We start from the raw sequence: 16,096 nt of genomic DNA on the forward strand, positions 1-16,096 counted from the left end.
TGATTGCTGAAAAAAATGTTTTTATAATGTAACATGTGCTTTTATGATATGTTTTTATCGAATAAAGCTATTACAACAACTACATGATGATGCTGAGTTGAGCAGTCTGAGCAAGAGAGCTGCTAGACAAGTCCATGAGGCACATAAGAAATTGGAGACTTCGGCTGAGGAGTTTAAAATAATCTGAATGAAAACCTCACCTTGCAGGTGAATTTTAGAATGATGATGGGTTACAAAGAAATGAGACATGAGAGTGCTGGGCATAATAGTGCATGTTGGGGAATTAATACATTTTACTATAGATTGCAGAGGATTGAAGAAATACAAGTATAGGTGGGCAAAAAGAGAAGGGGCTAAGGTGAAAAAAAGGCAGTAAGTGACACTAACAATTGTGAGTGAAGCCAAAAAGGCAACAGGATTAAGTGAGTCTGAGTCTGGAACGATCTCAGAATTACCCATGAAGTAATTGCATGGAGGAGGTTATGTGCCTTGGAGTCAATCTGATTTTTCATTTACGAAGAACTTCTACAAGCTGAGAAAAGAGCTAGGGAAATGGTATGAAGAGGTAGAAAGGGTTGTGATGGTGTCAACGATGCTTAGAGAAGATTTGAATGCAAAGTTTGCGGGTATCATCCCTAGGGATTTTGAATAGAGTGCAAGGGAGTTGTGAATTTGCTTACACAAGAGCCACAACAGCTCAACATGGTCCATCTCCTGAGGTTATGATAAAGTATAGAGAGGTGATTGAGCTCTTGAAACTGAAAGTTCCCCAGAAAGAGGTGAATTGTTCAAAATGATGAGGGCAACCCAAGAACTAAAAGAATCGGTGCATGCTTATTACAAGCAGTTGCGGAATACAAGATCCAGCCCATGATGGTTTTATTGGTTTCGGTTCAAAATTTGTGCTTAGTTTGTACTTGTAACTTAGTTTTCAAATACAGCAGAATGTAGTGTGCCGGCAGACAAAATCTGTAAATGAGATCCTAAAGATTGATTAGAGGAGTTCTTCCATGGTGGAACTTGGGTTCGGATTCCGTTTCGACTATGCACATCGATGTGAGGAAGTTGGTGTTGAAGGTAATGGTCAATACACATATTTAGGTAATATTGTTCCTCAAGGAGGCAGAAGATTTGTTGACAACTTGTATGCAAAGGACAGCAATAGTGCCCAGAATAAGAGCACCCCATGCCATATTTGTAACAAGATTTGGCATTGAAATTGAGAATGTAGACTGAATGTTGACTGAAACCTACCAGAGTTCAGATTGATGCTCAGATGGATTCTCAGAATATGAATGTAATGTCTTAGAGTGAGGGGATGCAGTCAGTTTCCCCAGTCCAACTGACTCTGTGCAGAATATGCAAAATCAGAAACTGAATCATGCAAAATTGCCACAAGCCCTGATGGTGCAGAAGAACATGCCAAGTAAGGGGTTTAATTTCCACCAAAGTCCCAGTTTTCGGCAGAACCCAGTTTTTTTTGTTTTTGCATCCCATTGGATTTGGCTAATTTCAATCATAATGATGGTGCCTAAGGGGGGAGGAGGACTCCATGTTTAGTGCAATCTTAGATGTAGACCATAGTGGACTATATGTGGATGGTGAGGTGCATGGCCAACTAGTATCATTTTTCTTCAATACCATGGCTACCTGCTACACAGTTCATCGACGGAGGATCCAAACCTACCCGTCTTGGGAAGAGAAATAAAGTTGTAGGCATTTCCAACCATCAGATAATAAATCAAGTTTTAGCAAATGTCCCTGTAAAGACTGGCCCAATTGAAGATATTCATGAGTTCATAATATATGAAAAGATTCCTTTTAATTTACTGGAAAGGACGTTTTGTGCAAGATGAACTATAGAGTATTCTGCACACTAGATGGAGTAGCAATTCAGACCAATTATTAGGTCACAGTCTTTAGAATCAGAAGTCTGTTTTTTCCCTGCTTTGACAAAGGAAGACTTATGGGGGGCGGAGCTAGCTCGCAACCACGATGGCTGCTTGAGCCGAGAGCTCAGACAATCCGCCAGATAATCTGCCAATAATCCTACAGCTGCACTGAATATTTCCCCCTGTAGTGTCTGGTGAGCGTGCCTTTGAGACCCTGGGAGATCAGGGACCGGGGAGAGAGTTGCCCGCTTACTCCCTGGACAGTTCAGCGAATCGTTGCAGGCCCGGGACCGGCCGCGCTCCGTGTGGCATGGCGGTGTTGAGTCTGGGCCCAGTGTGGGTGCTTCTTTACCCCTCGCCGATGGTCGGAGCGATGCTGGGTTGCCGCGAGGGAGTCGACTGCGACCGCTGAGGAGTGAAGTCGCCCCCACCCCTGGAGGCCGAGGGGAGTGTAGTGATGGTCACTGGTGGGGATTAATAACGTGCCAGTTTGCTAAGAAGTTGCTTGAAGAAAGTGAAACTTAATAGGTTACCTTGTTTGAAGAAAGTTCATGTTTCAGTTGCTTGTAAATATGAAGAAAAAATCCCAAACGTCGCCAATTGTAGTGATGTTAAATGAAGATCAGGTCACGTAGGTTCTTGTAGAAAGATGTATTTATTAATCAAGTTGACATGAGGTGGAAGTTCATATATAAGATAAAATAGTAAGAATAATCCTGAGGTAAATCCCTAGTAAATCCCCACCAGGAGCTGTCACCAGTCAGCTCAATCCTCAGCTCCTAACTGACACTAGCATCAGAACATAACATTCCAATCTGTGATAACATTCCAAATGATGACATATGTGAAACAACTAGAAAGCCAACACTACAGGGAGTTCTCGCGGGCCGCTGAGGGAGTCCTCGGTGCGGCATCAGAAGTACACGAGGGGTGGGGCCTGCGGATTGGAGAGGGCCGCGCGGGCTGGTGACGTCCTGAGGGCCGAGGAAGTGAGGTCTGGCCAGGCTCGGCGGCTCGTTGGATTACCAGAGGAGTCCCGGAAGGGCCTCCGAGGAGTGGGGAGGCATCTAGGCCCAGTGTATGAGAGCGGATGCCTGCTGGAGTGACGCGGAGGGGTGCCCGCGGTTTCGTGGACTGCTGCACATATTGAAGGTCGGTGGCGGCGTGGGGATCGCTGGCGGAGCGGTGCGGTCCGACCCTGGGGCATGAGGGAGTGAGACACACCAAGAGAGAAGCCACGCACAGTGGTGGTGTGGAACTGGTGGATACGGAGGGCCCATCAAAATGACCCAGAGGGCCTGGGGTCTCTCCCCTGCTTGAGCCTGATCGCTTGATGGTAGCCCTTGAGCGTGGGGGGAGGCTTGCCACGCTGAAATTAGTACCGGGCATTCGATGCTGGCCAGTGCTGTAGTGAATGGAGACTGCTGTGGCTGGCTTGGACAGTGCATGGAAGGAGCCAAGTGTGCTGGAACTGAATGGCGACCCCCCCACATAGTAGCCAGTAATCATATAGTGCAATGTTAGAGGGAGGTGAGACTACTGCTCGCAACTACAGCTAACTTGGTCACCTGTGCCGATCACGGCAGGAGAGTGGACAGATACGGAGGGTGCTGATTGCTGATAGAATTGCTGGTGGAACGCTGATGCTGGCCGGCGGGACTTGGGGAGTAAGGGGCTTCGCTGGAGGACCTTGTGGCGCGCTCCCTGGCTGACCTGGACTTGTGCGACAACGTCCTTTCTGTTAAGACGGCGGCTGGCGGTGAGTGTCTCAGCGGGGATCACTACGTGGGCCTGCGACCCTCGCGCTCAGGGTCATAAGGGGACAATCGGCTGCACATTTGAGGTGGGACTCGGGCGACACGATACCTGGCTCCCTTCCAGCATTGGACGGATCACCTTGCAGTAGTCCCGGCCCAGGGGTCGGCGCCAAGCAGTGAGAGGGTCTGCGTGAGAAGATAGAATGGGGCGAGTGGACAGGATGCAAACCAAGCTGTCGTTTGACCCCAAGAGGTCTAAGTCTGGCGAGTCCTCCACCGAGGACGGAATTGGGGAGCAGGAGAAAACAGTAGGCGACCAACAACAGGATATCCGCAGCTTGTTGTTATCAATGGAGAAGAACCTGCAGGGTGGGATTACCTCCTTGGGCACCAAGATGGATGCGCTCACTTATCGGATGGATCATATGGCCGAAAGACTAGACAAGCATGCAGAGAGGTTGGATATGTCGCAGCGCAGGATAAGTGAGGTGGAGGAGGCACAAACTGGCCTTGACACTGAGCACAAACAGCTGGGCAGGGTGCTTCATATCCTACAGGATAAAACAGAGGACTTGGAGGTGCCCTCTAGGCGCTGTAACCTACGCATCACGGGCCTGCCGGAGTCCACCTCTACAGGAAACAAGGAACTCTTCATCTAGAAACTTCTTAACACACTGCTGGGTGATACCTCCTTCTCGGAAATGTTTGTGGTGGAGAGGGCGCATCGCTCGCTTGCTCCGCGACCAAAGCCGGGCGCACGCTCCTCGACCAATCATAGCGAAGTTACTGAGGTACAGGGATAGGGATGTGGCCCTTAGGTTGGCACGCAAAAAATAGCCGCTGAGATTTGAGGGGTGGACAATCTCATTGTTTCCGGATTTTACTGCCAGAGTACAGGAGGCGAGACTCTTGTTTGCCCCATGAAGAGGCAACCCAGGGACCTTGGAGCAGATTATGCGATGCTGTAGCCAGCAAAACTAAGAGTTAATCGGCATAGGCGATCGTTAATTTTTACTGACCCTAAGGCTCTACAAAAGGCATTGAAAGACTGGATGAAGGAACGGCGAACATCCCCGGAAAAGCACCTCTTGGACGAGGCGGCAGGAGGAACCTTGGAGGAGCAGGACTGAGCGCTGACTGAGGAACATTACTGCTGAGTATATTTGGTCACTATCGGTGGTGGAGGGAAGGTGTATGCGGGGTCTGGGGTTGGGGTATGATCCGCTGACCACTTATGACCAGTAGCTCGGATTCCCTAGGCAAGCAAAGGATTGCTCTATCTATACTTGGCAGAGCAGAGGGGTTACCCCCCGCATATAGAGGTCTGTCCCGACACAACTGTTTCACCTTGGGTCGCCTTACATTAGATTGGGGTGCAGATGAACTTGTGACTGTTTGTTTTGATATATCCTCTCGACATGGGTTGATGTAGGCATTGAGGGGGTGCTGGAACATGTTGGTACACTGAGTTCGCATGCCATGGGGGGTCCTGCTGAGATATATACCTGAATACTCCCTTTTTATTTTTGCAGCTGAGAAAACTCCTACTTGGTGGATTGTGGTGAGTGGTCCTCGTAGATCACAATACCTTTTCGCACTGCGAGCTACATCCACCCCAGAATGAACCACACCTGGGATGTGTTTTGTTGTTTGGGAATGTGGGGGGGGGGGGTTCTATTTGGGGATGGTATCGCAGCCAAGTTGGGGTAGGGCAGGCGTGGGAGGGATCCAGGGGGGGGGGGGGTTGGTTGATGAGGATATGTTATGCTCAATACTACTGGCTATGCTTATTTGCTGCAGTTTCGCAGGAAAGTGCAGCCATAGATTTAATCAACAAGTATCGGGTTGTGAGTGGGTGGGGGGAAGGTTCTATCTGGGACTGTTTTTGGAAGTAATTCTAGCAATGTTGAGTTTTGTTTGTACAGCTTGGGCGAGGCGCAACCCAGATATACATACTCATGTTCTTCTTCACTTACGAACACTATTACTCCTGACACATCAGTGACTACTCATGAGGGTGGCCTGGACTCTTTGTTATTAAATGTAAATGTACGCAGTCTTAATGACCATCGTAAGGTCCGCAAAATTTTAAGCTATCGTAACAGGCACAATGTGGATGTTGCTCTCCTACAGGAGACTCACTTACGCTCAGACAGCCCCATTTTACGCACTAAAGGACTACTGGGCAATATCCACTCTGCGGGCATCACTTCGCACGCTAGGGGGGTCTTGACTTGGGTGAACCCGAGATTGGCGGTGGCGTTGGTGCCCCTGGAGACGGACAGGGAGGGTAGATTTGTTCTATCCAGATGTTACGGGAAGGGTTTGGAACTCCTCCTTCTAAACGTATATGGCCCTAACTATGATAATCCTGATTTTTACGCAAATCTGTTACTGAGGGTCCAGCTATATGCTCTGGGCCAGACCTTGGGGGGGGGGGGGGCGGGGATTTTAACTTCACTAGACACCCAGCCATGGACAGATCGGACGGCCTCGGCCTATGCTAGGGTAGTGGAGACAGAGCTATTGAGATTTGACATGTCAGATGTATGGCGACATATAACGCCACGTCAGGGCGGCTACACGCACTATTCTTCACAATATAATATTCACACGAGGATAAATTATTGGTTTGCTTCCAGGCAATTACTCCAGCAGATTCGAGTATGCGTGATCCTTCTGCGCACATATTTGGACCACTCCCCCTTATTATTAACAGTAGCATCACCTAAGAAACTAATACCTCCGTTCCTATGGCGCTTTCCGCCCTACTCCCTTCTTGACGCAGCTTTTAGGGAGGAATTGGCCGTGGCCATAGAGACGTTCTTTGAGATGAACTTAGGATCGGTTGACTCCTTCCAAACGGTCTGGGAGGCTTTTAAGGCATATATTAGGGAAATCACCATTTCTAAGCATGCAGGAGTTCTTAAATTGATACGTGACATGCTGGTGTCTCTGGAACGCAAATTAAAGGAGCTGGAGGCTTCTTGCGCCACGGCCCAGACGGAGGACAATACCCGCGAGCTAGCGCAGACCCTTCGTGAATACCTGAGGAAGCTGATGCGGAAATTAAACACCTTGGGAAATATGCCACTGCCAGATCCTATGGTGAGGGCGAGCGGCCGGGGATGGTTCTTGCGCAAATCCTCAGACAGTGCAGGGATAGATCTATGATCCTGGATATTGCGTCGGGCCCGAAGGGGCACCGCCACTCACGGAAGTGCAGGTGGCGAAGAAATTCCAGAAATATTATGCAGGCTTTACTTCACCCGGGGAACTGGTTCAGAGGAGCGCATACTTGATTATTTGACCCATATTGAGCTCCCATGTTTGTCTAATGTACACGGGAAATTTCTGATGCGACCGATAGAGCTTGAAGAGATACTTTTAGCTTTTTCCGAGATGAGCAGGGAGCACTCCAGGCAGTGATGGACTCACTGTCTCGTTTTATAAAGCGTTCCGGGATATCTTGCTACCGCATTTACTCACATTGTTTGTGCACCTCCGGGTCGATGCCTCCGACTATGCGACAGGCGATGGTGGTAGCCATACTTAAGCCGGTGAAACCCCTCGACGAATGTGCATCATATAGGCCTCTATCTTTAATAAACGTGGACACAAACATTTTTGCGAAGCTGCTGGCCAACCATCTACACCCCCTAGTCTCCACTCTGGTGGCCCCCGAGCAGGCTGGTTTCGTACCTACACAGAACTTAACATATAATTTGCGGACTGTTTTTGCTGCTATGCAACATATTCGCCCGGAGATCCCTGCGATTGCAGTCTTTCTGGACATGGAAAAAGTCTTTGGCTACGTCGAGTGGCATTTTATGAGACAGGTCTTGAGCAGAATGGGAGTGGGAGAGGTCTTTTTACAGTTACTCGTGACATTGCGCTCTGCCCCCACGACCCGAGTCCAGATCGGAACGCTGGACACTGACCCCATACAAGTCAGCAGGGGTACGAGGCAGGGCTGCCTCTTATCCCCGATACTTTATGCACTGACGGCGGAACCCCTAGCTTGTCCCCTAAGGGAGTATCATGGACACAGGGGAATACAATTTCCAAATTACAGGTTAATTGTGTCTACATACGCAGAGGACACTCTCCTCTATATTAGAGAACCTGAGATCAACTTGTCCCCGGTCTTGCGGGAGGTAGTCCTGTTTGGTTCTCTTTCGGGTAAACACGCGAATTGGGGCACGTCCACCATGTTCCCACTTACCCCAGCTACGATGCACTTTGACCTGGAATATCTCCTTCAGTGGACCACGAATGCTGTGCACTATCTGGGCATCCGGCTCCATTCAGACTCAGAGATTGTTCTGAGAGAGAATTACGGAGTAGCCGTTTCCAAGCTAGAGGATGATATTGAAAGATGGATCAGCCTCCCGTTATCATTGCTGGGTAGGGTATCCCTCATGAAAATGGTTGTTCTGCCCCGGTTTCTATTCCTCTTCACGATCATCCCTATGGTCCTGTCTAAAGCTTTCTTCCAACGCCTACACTCATGGATGGTTTGCCTGGCATGGGCGGGCAAGCAGCCGTGGGTAGCCTTGAAAATACTGACCCTACCATACTCTGTGGGAGGACTGGGCTCCCCTGATTTAGATTTATATTACAGGGCGGCTCAGGGTTCACACGCATACTATTGGATGCATGGTCCTCCTGATATACCCCGCACTCTGATTGAAACCATTGTTGCTGCTCCCAGACCTCTACCGGCCCTGCTGTTTTCGCCTCGCAATAAACGCACTGTTATATTAGACTCTCTAAACTCAGTTGCTCATGCATGGCAATATCTGTTGGAGGCCCCACTGGCTCGTCTGGATTGGTGCCATTGGCTGGCGCCCTGCCAGGACAGAGAAGTCATTGTAGCGTTGAGGACGTTGAACATAAATACAATTGGGGATCTTTTTGACAATGGTATAGCTCGCTCCTGGGAGGATGTTGCTGGGGGGAAAGGGACTCCATCCACGCTTGCACAGTACCAATTCCACAGAGTGAGACATGCCCTCAGGAATCAGCTCGGTGAGGATATGGTGGAGCCCCCAGAGGTCAGGGCCCGGACTGCAATAGTTGGGGCTAAGTCGCCTTCCAGGTTGGTTTCCACGTTATATCGCGCAGCGCTCTCCGAAAGGGACGGTAGATACACCAAGCCATGACTGGCGTGGCAACGAGACCTACGGGTGGAACTATCTGATGACAAATGGCTATATTGCTGCTCAAGTACTAGGCGTATATCACTTAACGGACATCATCGACTAGTCCACTTTAAGTTTTTAAATAGGGTGTATTATACACCGGAACGTTTACACCGATACGGCCTACGCGAGAGCCCACAATGCGAAAGGTGTGGGGCACTGGTCGCCGACTTCATACACGTGGTGTGGGATTGCCCGGGAGTTGCTGCCTTCTGGGGAGAAGTATTTGCTGAAGTTAACCGCATTACAGATATTACGCTTCCACCTGACCCGCTTCCAGCACTACTGGGTTACTCTAAACCACTCCCTAAGGCACATAGACGCCTGGTGGACATGGCTTTCTTCATAGCTAGGAGATGTGTTGCCTTGTGTTGGTTAAGAGGACCGACTCCTACCATTACACAATGGTCGAGAGACATGCTGTTTTACTGCACCCAAACGGAGACGTACAGTGAGCTGCTTCCACCCCGTAACAGGCCTTAAAACTTTTGGTCCCTCTACCTTTCCAGGGGACCCACGCTAGCGACACCGGGACACGTGGATACTTCCCCACTAGTGACACCCACTTCTGACGATCCGGGATCTGACACGTAGATACACCCTCACTCTTTCCTGCCCGTTTAGTAACCCACTTCCACATCCCCTGCAGTGAGAAAAGACGAATATGACGTGAGATTTCACTGTGTTCCATAGTTGGACCGCATAAGTACCTGTATTGCTAGTCACTATCAACCTTTTATTTGCGATGCATAATTGAAATGTGTAATTCTGAACCGAAGGTATATTGATGTAATGTCTGGAAATGTGCCAATGTCTTTATATTGCTGTATTGTTTGGTTTCGTTGGGCTTTTTCCTTTCTTGCTGTACGAAAATACCAATAAAGATATAAAAAAACAAAGAAAGACTTACCTCCTGATTGTAAATGCACAGCAAAGAAGGTAGTTTAGGATTTTAGAGGCTAGGACATTGGGCTAATAAAAGGAGTAGAGCCCCTGAAGATAAAATCAGAAACCGTCTATCCCCAAATGTACCAGTACAAACTCACTCCATAGGTAGTGCAGGAATAAGTCCCATAATTGAGCAGATGGTAGACCAGGGTATTTTAAAAGAAGTACTAAGCAGTGCCTGTAACTCCCTTATCATGAGACTTCTAAAAGTAAATACAAAATGGAGGACAGTGTAGAGCCTGAGAAAAGTTAATCAAATTGTAATCTCATGCTGTCCTGTGGTACCAAATCTTGAAGTCATCATTTTCCAGATTCCTGCGGAAGTGGAATGGTTGACAGTTATAGACTTGTATCACAAAAAGAGGAGGGAAAAGACTGAGAGCCAGGTCGAAGAGGGACCTGATCCTCTCACCCCTCTGTTCTAGTGTGTTCTTTGTTAGTTATAGACTTGTGCCAGCATTCTTTTTAATTTCCCTACAAGAGGACAATCTGTTTTATTTCCGCCTACAAAGTTCTGAATAAAAACATTGCTTGGTGTAGGGTCCCAAAGGAGTATGCAGAATGCCCCTCAACCTCAAATCAAATACTTGGAGAAAAGCTGGAGACCTTACAGTTAGCCTGTATTTCAGTGCTTGTGAAATATATATGGATGACCTACTGGTGGCATCTAAAATAAAAGGAGCTGCAAACTGGACAAAATAGCTGTGTTAAGCTACATAGCAGAAAATGGGCACAAGGTATCTCCAAGTAATCTCCAGTACAGTCAGGAGGAATTCCCATACTTAGGGCACATTCAGAAGGGCGTGAGAAAGATATCCAACACAATTATCTTTGTGAACCTGAGAATGGACCGATGCACTATATACAAAGTTGTCAGGATGTTCCTGAGAATGGTTGGCTACTGTCACCAATGGATTTCAAACTTTTCCCTAGTAGCAAAGCCTCTACAGAGGGTTACTCTGAATGATGTAAGTGATTCAGTGCCCAGGAACGAAGAATGCATGAGTACCTTCCTAGAGGTCAGAAGAAATCTTTGCAGGTTACCAGACCTAAAAATGCCCATCTATTTTTTATTTTTGTAATTTTTTTAATTCAGGTTTCATTTAGCAAAAATACAGATAACATTGCGGCATAGCACATTAGGTACATACATATACATCTTCCATTGTGTGATAGGTGTTAGGGGAGAGCAGAAAGGCCAGACGCGCATCAAGAAACAGATCCCTCAAACACTCATGCTACCATATATGCAGGGTTCTCAGATGTCGCCAACAGTGAGGGCTCTCCGCTTTGTGTACAATGTCAGCACAACAACTACTCAATGGCCTGGTCTCCATATTTGTACATGTTCAATGAGTGTTCACTATCTGACGATTCAGGTGCAGCTAGTGTGGCCCCTGATGTGTGTATCTCAGCTGAAGCTGTGACGTCCCCTCCCTCCCCCTGCCCTGTTCTCATTCATCTCTCTGCCCTTCACCATGCTCTCCCAGAGCTACCACTATGCTAGCCCAGCTTTCAAGATCTTTTTCCGCATTTTCATTGGTGCACACCCTCCTAAGCTTGCATTCCTCTGCCACTGCACACTCCAACAGGTCCAACCTCCACTTGGTGACAGCCAGGGGGGGCGGGACTGGCACAGTGTATTGCTGTAGGGCGTCGCACTAGTAGAAGGCCCAGTTGGGCAAATTTAAATCACATTTCTTTCCCCTTTTTGGGAAGTGGTATCAGCCCCAACACACAATGACGCACTGTGAGCTCCATGTCTACTCTGGTTTCCCTGTGTAGCTCCTCTGGGTTACTGCCTGCAAGAATGGGTGGTCCATGCTATGTGACAAAAATCTCTGGTGCTGTCTGGCATCTAGCGCATCCCGCTGATCTCGCCAGGTTCGCTCTGTGTAAACGAGACGGTGCCAAATAGGCTTGGTAAAGAAAATAGAAATGCCCCAGCTTAAGGCGGACATTGCTAGCTACTTAGAGCACCTGTGTATGTGCACTATGCCATTCACCATCCTAAGTCCCGATCCAATGCCGCCAATTTTAGGGCAACATCTGTGTTCGAAATTGGATTTTAGGGCTGCATTTAGTCACGTATTACCCCAGCATTAAAAATATATGAGGTCAAGGTCAATGCAGTTACCCTCTACGGAGCAGACATATGGGGCTACAAGGATTTGTCAGTTTTGACTACAGCCCAGAATAGGTTCCTGCGGAACTTGGTAGGGCTTCCCCAATCCACACCCATCAAACCATTGTTATTAGATCTAGGTTGCAGACCCTTAGATGAGATGGCACAGTTTCGTTTAGTGGCACTTTGGCGACAGTTATGGACGACTCCAGAGCTTAGCCTCTTTGCTCGTGAGTTGAATGAGGTTAAATCTTTGTGGGGTGCCCATAGAATCCCCTGGCTCAGGGAAGTCAAACATGTTTTGTATGCAATGGGCCTTCCTGAGCTGTGGATAAATCCCGGGTGTTCCAGCTTCCCCCCAAAACAAGATTTTAAAGATCTATTCTGGGCCTCGATAAAATCTATTGTGGTTACCCATTCTTCGGACACAAACCTAACGGGGCTTTTTTTAACACACAAATTGACACCCTCCCTTGAGCCTTATTGGGACCTGATATGCAAAACCCTGGATCGGAAACTGTATCATCAGTTTCGCGTAGGTACACTCCCCATTAATTCCTTTACTACAAAGTGGGCGAAGAATGTAAGCAATAAATGTCCCTGGTGTCCGGATCATGTAGAAAGTATTGGCCATTTGTTTTTTGCCTGCCCAGCTTATCGAGCCCCACGACTCAAATGGCTGAAACCTTTATGCAGAAGTTTGGATTGTGGGGGATATCTTGAAGCCCTGCAGAAGTTTTGTAATATTACATCTGAGCTTTTTGTGATCTGTGTGGCTAAATTCCTGGGTTGGGCGTGGTTGATCCGTATCAAGAAATTGAACTCCTATCTAAATTAATTGTTATGACATGAAGTACATACTGTATGTTCACAACTTTTTTAATATTATGGGACATGTCTGCAGTTTTTTTAACACATTTTTATGTATTGTATGTTGTCTTTTATGAATTTTATTTCGAAATAAAGACATAATGAACTGAACTGATACATTTAAAGGAGATGGAATCCAGGATTACCTGAAGGACCTGCAACAGCTCAGATTCTTCCAGGAAAGTGGGCCAGATCTCACGTACTATGCCTGATATACTCGCATATTGGAGGAACTGTTGGTTGTCGATGCCATGGTGCAACTCCATTTCCTCCCCAGACATGAAGTTACCATTCAAATACAAATCTCCTGCATTCTCACATCCGCCTTCTATCAAGCTTTCAATATCCAAAGAATCCTGGATATGCAGAAATGGTCACAACCAACAAAGGGAAGGGAGTGGGGTATGTGGTGCACTTTTTATGGCTTTCCTGATGGCTATTCCCACACTTGCGTCACCAGAGCAATACTGAATAGGGTTCCCGGCAGGAGACTCTGACCACACATTAGCAAGTACGGGAGTCAAGTGGTCTCAGCGGGTCCCGAAAGCAAGCTCTTTTCCCAGTTAGGTTCAGTGTCACACCACACAGTGGCGTACTGTAATAGTCCAGCTAGGTAGTATAGTTCTAAATCAGGGAGTCCGAGTCCTCCTCTATCGAGGTCCAGCTTCAGGATCTAGATACTCTAGTTTAACCCTACATTGCTTGCCCGCATATATTAAGTCAAACAACAGCTTATCTAGTCACAGGAATGTTCCAGCAGGCAAGACACAAAGGGGTAGATGTATCAAGCCTTTGGCGATTCGCAAAGGCCGAAATTCGGCGAATTTCGGCCTTTGCGACTCGCAAAAGGCTTTTTTGCATTTTTTTAAATGTATCACCAAATCGCAAAATAAGGAATCGCAAAAATTTGCGATTCCTTATTTTGCTTAAGCATTTAAGGAATCGCAAATTTTGCGATTCCTTAAATGCGATGTATGTGGGTTCTAGAAATTGCGAATTTGTGTTAAGAAATCGCAAATTACCACCAACTTGTAGTTGGTGGTAATTTGCGATTTCATTTCATTCAATAATGCCCTATTTTGCATTTGTGAAGGTGGCATGTGACGCACATACATGCCCATAGGGCATGTATGTGCGCCATATGCACACACATGTAAATTTCAGGGGTGCAGCAGGGTGTCTTTGAGACACCCCTGCACCCTTGAAATTATTCTCAATTTGCGAATTCGCAAAATGCAATTCGCAAATTAAGAAATATTTCACAATCATTCCTATGGGCCTCCTGGCCCATAGGAATGCATGGGAATTATTCCTTAATTGTGAATTCGCAAATTGCGAATTCGCAAATAAGGAAGATTAAGAAATCGCTAAAAAATACCAATTTTCTACATACATTCAATTTTGCGATTTCTAAATAGCGATTCCTTAAAAATCGCTATTTAGAAATCGCAAAATGGAATCTTGATACATCTACCCCAAAGTCAATTCTGCATCCTATAAAGGCAACTGGGTAGGAGGACCATTTTACTCAAGGCTACTGCTTCCCATCATTGACAGAAGCAATGTGATCCAGAAGCAGACAGAATTTATGAGACCATCCAGAAATCTGCCCATGTTTAATTGGTGCTGTAGATTCCGATATTGAGTGATCTAGAGACCAAGATATCAGAAATTTTGTATTACCAGGGCATCCTCAGTACCAGAAGATCAGCGTCATCTCTCTTCAACAAGGCGGTCAAGGGATAGAGTACCATCTTGTGATGATTGACCCGGAACCATGACACCCTACCAAAATGTTCCAGTAGCTGCATGAGAAGAGACATTAGGCTTTCAGGGTCTCTTAGATAGATCAACATATCATCTACGTATAATGACACAATGTGGTTGTTATTCCCCACTGGAATACCCAACCTCTCAATTGGTCCCTCAAGTATATTGCCAGTGACTCCATTACCATTGCAAACAGGAGTGGTGACAGTGTGCAGCCCCGTTGTGCACTCCTCTCATTTCTAAAGGACTCGGATACCTCTGTACTCAAACGCACTCTCGCTGTGGGTGAGCTATGCAATAGTTGGACCCAAGATTGGAACCCGGTTCCCATTCTCACACAACCTAAAAGTTCCCAGAGGTATGGCCAGGAGAGGGCATCAAAAGCCTTTCTAGGTCTAACGCCACTACAGCTGCCTCAAAATCATGCACATGAGTTTAATGCATTACGTGTGATAGTTCTCTTAGGTTCACGTGGGAGTCGCTCCCCAGCACGAAACCGCACTTATCCTCGTGTATCAGATGCGACCCAACTGGACCCAACCAGAGAGCCAAGATCTTTGCAAGCAGTTTAACATTTACGTTCAATATAGAGAGCGGCCAGCATGAACTCGGGTACTCCCGGTCCATGTGACTCCAAAAGAGTCTCCATAAGAGCGGGAGCAAAGTAGCAGAATTGGCCTGATGATATGGCACCAGAAGTCTGTGGGGACCTGGACATTTTCCCCTTGCCATGTTGCAGAGCGCTTTCTTCAGTTCCTCCAGAATTATGGCCTCACCAAGTGCCTCCGCCTGGGCCAATGCCAGCCGAGGGACATTTACCCGACCCAGTAACTCTTCTGCAATGGGTTGCTCCCCCAAAAGTGGGGCAGGATATAACCTGGTGAGATGATTACGCAGGAGCTGGGTAATAGTTGTTTGACCCATAACCAGTGCTCCACTGAGTCCCCTCAAGGTAAGATTTGTTGGTTGGGGATGTTCTCTCTTAAGTAGCCAAGCCAACATTTGTGCCGGCCTATCACCGTCTCTATGGAGACATTGCCGGTAGTCCTTCCGGATGTGGCAGTCCATCCTGTCCCAGATATTTGTCACAGCTCTATAAGCCTCTGTCAGCGATATCTCTTCCAGCTCCCGCCCCTGCTTCTGAGGCTGCAGTTCTGACAGCTGTACCTCCTTATCTCTCATATCCCATTCTAACTTCCTTCTAATACCATACGTCTTACCAAGGCTCACCCATCTAATGCCCACTTTTAATGCCTCCCATTCCATGCCTCGAGAACCCGCAGAACTCCAGTTCATGCTAAGGAAGCACTGGAGGGTGCCCTCCAGGGCCTCTGCCCTGAACCTCCATAGGGAGATACTTGGTCGATGACTCCTCACCCCACAGTCCAGAATCAGGGGGGCATGATCTGAAAGGAATCATACTTGATAGGATGCTTTCACAACATCAAGGACCCTGTCATTAGTGAAGAGACAGCGATCCAATATACTATGTGTACCATGTGTGGGAAGCTAACACAAGTATTCCTGTGC

General features: G+C 47.4%; 1 non-coding gene across 1 annotated transcript; it reads right to left on the bottom strand.

Annotated features, from left to right (window-relative positions):
* Positions 1-13,663: 13,663 nt before the first annotated feature.
* On the bottom strand, positions 13,664-13,854 carry LOC147685140 (small nucleolar RNA snR46). The gene has a single exon (XR_015300826.1). It is a non-coding gene; the product is annotated as a small nucleolar RNA snR46 (small nucleolar RNA).
* Between the last annotated feature and the right edge of the window lie 2,242 nt (positions 13,855-16,096).

This window comes from Lissotriton vulgaris, chromosome 10, assembly GCF_964263255.1.
Source record: "Lissotriton vulgaris chromosome 10, aLisVul1.2, whole genome shotgun sequence".
NCBI classification, from domain to species: Eukaryota; Metazoa; Chordata; class Amphibia; order Caudata; family Salamandridae; genus Lissotriton; species Lissotriton vulgaris.